We start from the raw sequence: 8,702 nt of genomic DNA on the forward strand, positions 1-8,702 counted from the left end.
CATACAATGTGTGGCCTTTGTGTCTGGCTTCTTTCACTTAGTGTAGTGTTTTCCATGTTCATCCATTGAAAACACTAGCATGTATTAATATTTCATTTCTCTTTATCCCCAGATAATTTTCCATTGTATTGATATACAACATTTTGTTTTTCCATTCATCTGTTGACGGACATTTGGGTTGTTTCCACCTTTTGCTATTGTGAATAGTGTTTCTGAATTTTAGTGGACAAGTTTTTGTTCAAACACCTGTTTTAAATTATATTGGGTATATACCCAGGTGTGGAATTTCTAGGTCATATGCTAATTCTCTGTTTGACGTTTGAAGAGCTGCTAAACTATTTTCCAAAACAGCTGTACCATTTTACCATTCCCAGAGCAACGTATGAGGGTTCCAATTTCTCCACAGCTCACAAATGCTGTCTTTGGTTTAGTATAGCCATCCTAGTGTGATGTGAAGTGGTATCTTGGTGCAGTGTTGATTTGCATTTACCTAATGACTAATCATGATGGGCATAATTTCAAATACTTACTGACTACTTGTAGCTCTTCTTTGGAAAAAGGGTCTATTAAAATCTTTGGTGCATTTGCAATTGATTTGTCTTTATTATTGAGCTGTAAGAGTTCTTTAAATACTCTGGGAACAAATCTTTATCAGATACATAATTTTCAAATATTTTCTATGTGTTGACCCCAAAAATACTATTTTTAGAGCAATTTTAAATTCACAGCAAAATTGAGCAAAAATACAGAGAGTTCTCATATACGCCTTGTCCCTGTTACATGCATAGCCTTCCCCACTATCAACATCCCCAGTGAATTTTTTGGCCAATCCAGTACATATAGTTATGTATATATCACAAGAAAATATATTCACACATATATCTCCTTGGTTTATCGGCTAGGAGAGACTAGAAGCAATGACACCCCAATAGTAGTGAACACATCTTACACCCAGATCTTGGTTTCCAATACCATTCTCCCATAAAAGGAACCAGGTCTCCTTGGAGAAAAGGCTGCTTATAAGACTGGAGCAGAAAGTAGACACGGTATGCCAGGAGCCAAAATGTTAGAAAATGCTAAAAATTAAAGCCCACAATGATGGGGGTATGTCAAAGAGACCTGAGAGTCCACTGAAAAAGTTCTCAGTGGCCAAAGTTGGAAAAATCTGAGCAACAAAATCAACAAAGTAGTATTGAATTATAACCTGAAACATAGACGGTCTAGGAGTCCATACTGATACACATAAATGATTGAATAAATAAATGGTGAAGAGTAAGTAGATCCTTTTGCAGGAGAATCCCAAATAATTTATGTAGATAGTCAACCCTTAAGTGCAGATTGTACATAAAGACTACCTTCCACAGAGTGCAGATGAAGGGGATGGGTGGGGAAGAGAAATGTTATGGTGGCGAGCTCACACTACTTCAAGCCAGGTGATCGTGTGAACAATAGTGAAAGTGGTGTTGATAGTATGCACCCCATTCAGGAAAATACAATGTCCATAGTCAGCCAGAGTCACTCTTTATAACAGTCAGGAAGAGATCCTACCTCTGCCCAGAGCTTTTCCTCTTTAGATAACTTTTTCACATCATTCAAGGCTCAACCGAAGTCTTGAATACTCCAGCTTAGCCAAACACTTGTCCACCTCCAGAGCCCTGTGGATGGCACTCACCTGCCTCTTGAAATGAGCTATTTATGTGCCTGTTCTCCCATACTGTGAGTTCCTCGAGGGCTGAGATCAGTGTTAGTCATCACCATATCCTCTAAGCTAGAGAGAGCATTTGCCTAACACATAGTGAATGTTAATAAATATTGGTTGAACTCAACTGAACACTCATTACATTATTGAACACTTAAATATAGCACAATAGTGGATTAAAATAGCTATTTCCAACTTAATAATCTTTTAAAAAATATTCTCTCTAGCATGACTCATGTTATCTTTAAATACAAATGATGGGTGTAATTCTGTGAATTCACATGATTTCTAGACTGAGCTAAGCTCTAGCGGCAGGGTTTATGGCAAAACTCTTCAATGAGGGGCTAGATCACTTTGTCTTCCAAAAAATGATGAAGAGCATCTGGTAAGAGTTTTACTAATTCTTTTAAGCTTCATTTAGTGTCATGATGCAGAAAATTACTAAAAGCTACCCTGGGATTTTGAAGGTATAAATACAACTCACAATGAGCCCTGTGAATTCCCTTGGAAGAAACTCTGGGAGAATGTGGCTCATTAACTGTGATAATGGATCAAAGAGAGATGATATACAAGCATTTTCATAACAAGAACTCTGAATTTGTGTAAATGGTGTATGGATTAGATGTGAGTGTAAAAACATCGGTGCACACAGTATGGGATGTTGGGAAGCTTATGAGACTAAGGTAGTATTTCTCAAATAGTTTTGGCTTGGCTTCCAGTAAGAAAATAGTTTTATATCATGGTCCTTTGCATTTATATATAAGCATATGTATTATGTATAATTGAAATGAAATACATGTCCTTATTATATGCATTCTCTTCCCTTCTAATCTATTTTGCTTTAGAAAAATGCTAATCTAACCCACTAAATTGATTTTACCCCTCAGTGATGAGTCAAGTTTCACAATTATTTCTCAAACATTTTATAAAACTTTTCAAATATATAGAAAAGTTTAAAGAACTATATATTGTATAATGTTGTACTCATATAGCCACTATTTAGTTTCAATAATTCAAATTTAGTTTTAGACGCTTAAATGCTTCACATATATATTATAATTTAGACTCCAGAAATGTATTCTCTCTTAGTTTTGGAAGCTACTAATCTGACATCAAGGCATTGGCAAGATTGGTTTCTTTTGGAGGCTCTGAGAGAGAATCTCTTTCAAGCCTCTCCTAGCTTCTTGTAGCGTTCCTTGGCTTATAGCTACATTACCCCAATCTCTGCCTCTGTGATCACGTGGTGTTCTCCCTGTCTTTTTTCTGCACCCGTGTCTACACATGGTCTCCTTGTAAAAACACCAATCACTGGATGTAAGGCTACTGTAATCCAGTGTTGAGGCAGGGGGATAGATGGGCTGAGCAGTCGGAGTTTGTCTCCTGTGGACAGATAGTCTAAGATGAAGATAGTAGTAGGAGCATGAGAGGAGCTGAACCCTGCCCAGACAAGAGACCACATATTTTTCATGCCCAAGGTCAAGGAGACGTAATTGACTACACATGAGCAGAAAGGCTCCTCAGAGGTCAAAAGGGATGGGGCATTACCCCACAGTAAGTGATGTCAACCTACGCATAGGCCTCTTTGCTAGAACCCATTCTGGATAACAGATGTGCATGCACACATGGGAGGATCCTGAGAAAAACCAAATACTGACTCAGAACCAGGCACTGGAAGAAAGGCTCCATCCAAGTGATTTAAACAATCATGAGGGCATGACTCTCTCTGAACCCACCCATATGTCTGTTCACATGTACTGTTTTTCCTCCTAATAAACACTTCACTAGTTTTACTACTTTCCATCACTTTATGGGAATTCATTTCTACAGAACCAATGAGCCAGGGTCTTGTCACTGGCAACTGCTCTTGTGACCCTGGTGGCCTAGTGGCTAGTATTCAGTGCTCTCACTGCTGCCTGACTTCAGTCTCTGGCTGGGAACTGAAATCCTGCTTCAAGCCACTGCAGGCACCTGAGATCAGTATGACCTCATCTTAACTTGAATACATCTGCACAAACCTTTTTTCCCCAAATAAAGTCATGTTCACATGTAATGTGAATCAGGACTTCAGCATATCTTTTGGGGGATACAATTCAACTCATGGTAACTTTTCTCCACATAGCTTATTCCATGAGATTTCAGAAGTACAGATACTTGTCCTTCCTTTTCTGTAATCTAGATCAGCTATGATCTAAACATATTGAATGGAAAATGCCAGAAACAAACAATTCATAAATGTTTAGAGTGTGTCTGTTTTGAAGAGTGTGATGAGGTTTTTGTGCTGTCCCTCTCACCTTTCCTGGGACATGAATCATCCCTTTGTCCAGCATATCTCACCCATTAGTCACTTAGTAGCCGGCTCAGCGGTCAGATGTCAGGTAATGCAGTGCTTCTGTTCGAGTAACCCTTCCTTTACTTAGTGAAGCAAGTGCAAGAGTAGTGATGCTGGCAGTTTGGATCTGCCAAAGAGAAGTTGAACCATGCTTACTATAAATGAAAAGGTGAAAGTTCTTGATTTAATAAGGTAAGAAAAAAAGTGACATGTGGAGGTTGCTAAGATCTATGATAAGAATGAATCTTCTGTCTGTGAAATTATAGAGAAGGAACAAGAAATTCATGCTAGTTTTGCTGTTGCACCTCAAACTGCAAAAGTTACAGCCACGGTGTGTGATGAATCCTTAGGATGGAAAAAGCATTAAATTTGTACAATAAGATAGTTTGAGAGAGAGAGAGAAAGACCACATTCACATAACTTTTATTTCAGTATATTGTTATAATTTTTCTATTTTATTATTATCTTGTTAGTCTCTTATTATCTATAATTTATAAGCTAAACTTTATCAAAGGTATGTATGTTTCAGAAAAAAACATAGTACATATAGGGTTTGGTACTGTCCATGGTTTCAGGTATCCCCTGGCATTCTTGGGCTTAGAATACACTAAGAGGGGACTACTATACAACTATATACAACTATACAACTACTATACAACATTGCCTCAATGCTCAAAAGATCCCTAAGTCCCCTCCTGATTAATCCTCACAGTCACTCTATCCCAAAGGCAAATCAGAGGTCTTTTTCTTTAAAACCATAGATTAGTTTTGCCTGTTCTAGAACTTTATACAAAAGAAATCACATCGATTTGCCCAGCTTCTTTCACCCAGCAGGGTTTTCAAATTCATCCACGTTGTGTGTATGAGTAATTTGTTCCTTCTTATTGTTGAGTAATATTTTATTATGTGAATACACCACAGTTTGTTTATCCATTATCCTGTTGGTAGAGATCCAGGCTATTTCCAATCTCTGGCTATTATGAATAAAACTGTTAAGAACATTCTAGAGACATATGCTTTCATTTCCCTTGGGTACTGTATTAGCTTTCTATTGCTGCTATAACAAATAACCACAAACTTAGATGTTTTTGCTGTTGCACCTCAAACTGCAAAAGTTACAATACAGTGTATCATCTTACAGTCCTGCAGGTCAGAAATCTAACACAGGTCTCCCTGGGCTGAAAGCAAGGTGCTGGCAGAGCTGTGTTCCCTTCTAGAGTCTAACGGAAAATGTTTCCTTACATTTTCCAGCTTCTAGAGGCCATGCACCTTTGTTCACAGCCCCTTTTCCCATCTTGACAGCCAGCAGTGTTGCAATTCTGTGACCATTCTTCTGCAATCACCCTTACATCTGACTCTAGTCATTTGCCTCCCTAAAGAGCCGACTCATTGGGAAAGACTCTGATGCTGGGAAAGATTGAGGGCAAGAGGAGAAGGGGGTGACAGACGATGAGATGGTTGGATGGAATCACCAACTTAACGGACATGAGTTTGAGCAAACTCTGGGAATTGATGAAGGAGGGGGAAGCGTGGCATGCCGCAGTTCATGGGATCACAAAGAGTTGGCACAACTTTGCAATTGAACAACAATCCACTTTAAAGGATCCTGTAATTACATTGCTGCTGCTGCAGCAGCAGCAGGACAATGTGTTTAGCAACCTTAATTTCATCTGCAGCCTTAATTCTCTTTTGTATGTAACACAGGTTCTGGGGATTAGGACCTTGACCTTTTGGGGAGCATTGTACTACTTACCACAGGTACATAGTCAGGAATAGAACTGCTGATTATAAAAAAAAATTAATGTGTATTACTTTACTAAATTTACTCTTTTGGGGCAGGCACAGGGAGGAGCTGCACCTGATGGCTTGTGGGATCTTCGTTCCCTGACCAGGGATTGAACCCAGACCCTCAGCAGTGAGAGCACAGAGTCCTAACCACTGGACCACCAGGGAATTTCATGATTATTTTTTAAAAATTATGTTTTACTTTTTAAGAAACTGCCAGAACATCTCCCAAAGTGGTTGTAAAATTTTTTCATTTCTATTAACAATGTTTGAGAGTCACTTACACGAACAATATATGTGTTAGGATTGCATCACATCTTTGCCAATGTTTGTTGCTGTCTTTCTTATTTTAGCTGTGGATGTTGTGTCCCACTGTGGTTTTAATCTGCATTTCCATAACACAGCACTTTTCATTTCATTTGCTTATATGTCGCTTTTATCTCTTTCTTCTGTGAAGTGTTTTTTCAAATCTTTTATTGAATTTGTCAGTTTCTTACTGAGTTGTATGGGTTATTTTCACATAATGGATACCAATCTTCTTTCATGTATATGTTCTGCTAACATTTTTTTTCTCAGTATATGGTTTGTCTATTTTATGAATAGTATCTTTTGATAAACAGAAACTAAAAATTTTTTTAATGATTTTGCTTTCTGCATCCTTCTAAAAGCTTCATAGTTTTAACTCTGATGTTTAGATGTATGACCCATTTGCATTAACTTTTGTGAATGGTATACGGGAGTTGTGAGAGAGGGGTTGAGGTTTCTTTCTTTCTGTATGTATATCCAGTTATTCAAGAATCATTTGTTGAAAAGATTTCCTTTCCCCATTGAATTGTTTTGATGGCTTTGTTCAAAATTAGATGACTGTGTATATATGGACCTATTTCTAGACTTTCTGTTCCATTTCTGTTGCACTGTTCTCTCTTTCCTCATACAAGTACTAAGTTGTTTTGACTATTGTAACTTTATAGTGTTTCAAAGTCAAGCAATACAAGTCTTCCAACTTTATTCTCTTTATTCCAATTTGCTTTGGGTTGTCTAAGTTTTTTGTATTTCCATATAAATTTTAGGATCGGTTTATTAATTTCTATCAAAACTCCTGATGGAGCAATGACTCAGGATTTATTGAACCCATAAAGCAGTTTGGGGGGTTAATGACATCTTGAAAATATTGAGCCTTCCAATTCATGTAAAATGGCATTTCTCCATTTATTTGGGTCTTTATTTTCTCACATTAAGTTTTTGCATATAGGTCTTGCCCACGTTTTCTTAAATTTATTCTCAAATATCTTATGTGTTTTAAAGTACTATTGCAAATGGAATTGTTTTTAATTTAAAAATTGTTTGCTGCTATTTATTAAAAATACAATTGAATCCTTTGTATACTGACTTTGTATCCTTGATATGAATAAACTAACATTATTTCTATTGTGGTTTTATAGACACTCTGGATTTTCTATATAGGCATTCATGTTGTCTGTGAATAGATACAGTTTCATTCTTTCTATCCCAATCTTTATGGTTTTTATCTTTTTTTTGGTTATCTTATTGTACTGACTAGGTGGCCAGTACAGTATGGAACAGCAGGGGTATGAACCTACTTGCTTGCCTTATTCCCAATCTTAAGAGGGAGAGGTACACTATTTCACCGTTAAGTACTAGCTATTGGTTTTTCTTAAGAGATTTCTTTTTTATCATATGGAGAGATATTCTATTTGCTAATATTTTATATGCCATTTTTTGTACCTATATTTATGAAGCTGTAATTTTCTTTTCTCTTTTCCCCTTCCTCCTCCTTCCTTTTCCTCTCTCTCTCCCTTCCTTTCTTCTCTTTGATGTATTTTCCAGTTTTTAACATCAGCATGAATGCCCTCATAGAATGAGTTCAGAAGTATTTTTACCAACCCTATTTTCTGAAAGAATTTGTGACAGAGTGACATTATTTCATCTTTAAATTTTTAATAGAATTTAGCAGTGAAAAAATCTTGGCCTGGACTTTTCCTTGGGGGAGGGTTTTTGGTAACAAATTCAAGCTCTTTAACAATTGTAGGGCTATTTAGATTTTCTGTCATTTTTGGTATGTTTTATTTTTCAAAGAATTTGTTAATTTCATGTAATCTGTTAAATTTATTGGCATAAAATTTTACAGTATTCTATTATTATCCATTTAATGACTGTATACTTTTTAGTGATATATCTTCTTTTCATTTCCTATACTCATAATAAGTCTTTGCTCTCTGTCTTTAAAAAAAACTTTTTTTCAGAGTGCTACCTTTGGATTTGTTAATTTTCTCTGTTTTTATTCATGGACTTCTGGTTTTAATGATCTCCTTTTTGACTCTGTTAGGTTTATTTCAGGCTTACTTAACACTTTGTTTCCTAGCTTCTTAAAGTGGAAGCTTAGGGCATTTATTTCATGCTATATCTTTTTTTTTTTTCCTAATATAGGCATTTAAAACTGTGGATTTAAAAATTATTAGAATAATTTTAGCTGAATCCAAAATTTTGATATGTTGTACTTTTATTATTTTTTAGTTTGAAATATTTCCAACTTTCCCTTATAATTTGTTTATTAGTTAGTGTGTTTTAGTGTTAGTTGCTCAGTCCTGTCCAACTCTTTGCAATGACATGGACTATAGACTGCCAGCCTCCTCTGTCCATGGGATTTTCCAGGCAAGAAAACTGGAGCGCATTGCCATTTCCTTCTCCAGGAGATCTTCCCAACCCAGGGATGGAACCTGTGTCTCCTGCATTGCAGGCAGATTCTTTTACCATCTGAACCACCAATTTATTTATTACTCATAGGTTATTTTGAAGTATATTATTAAACTTCTCAATACTTGTGAGTTTTCCAGATATCTTACAATTGTTGATTTCTAATTTAATTAC

General features: G+C 36.4%; 1 non-coding gene across 1 annotated transcript; it reads right to left on the reverse strand.

Annotated features, from left to right (window-relative positions):
• Window positions 1–5,908: 5,908 nt before the first annotated feature.
• On the reverse strand, window positions 5,909–5,981 carry TRNAE-CUC (transfer RNA glutamic acid (anticodon CUC)). Its single transcript has one exon. It is a non-coding gene; the product is annotated as a tRNA-Glu (tRNA).
• Between the last annotated feature and the right edge of the window lie 2,721 nt (window positions 5,982–8,702).

The sequence above is a fragment of the Bos javanicus genome, chromosome 1 (assembly GCF_032452875.1).
Source record: "Bos javanicus breed banteng chromosome 1, ARS-OSU_banteng_1.0, whole genome shotgun sequence".
NCBI lineage: Eukaryota > Metazoa > Chordata > Mammalia > Artiodactyla > Bovidae > Bos > Bos javanicus.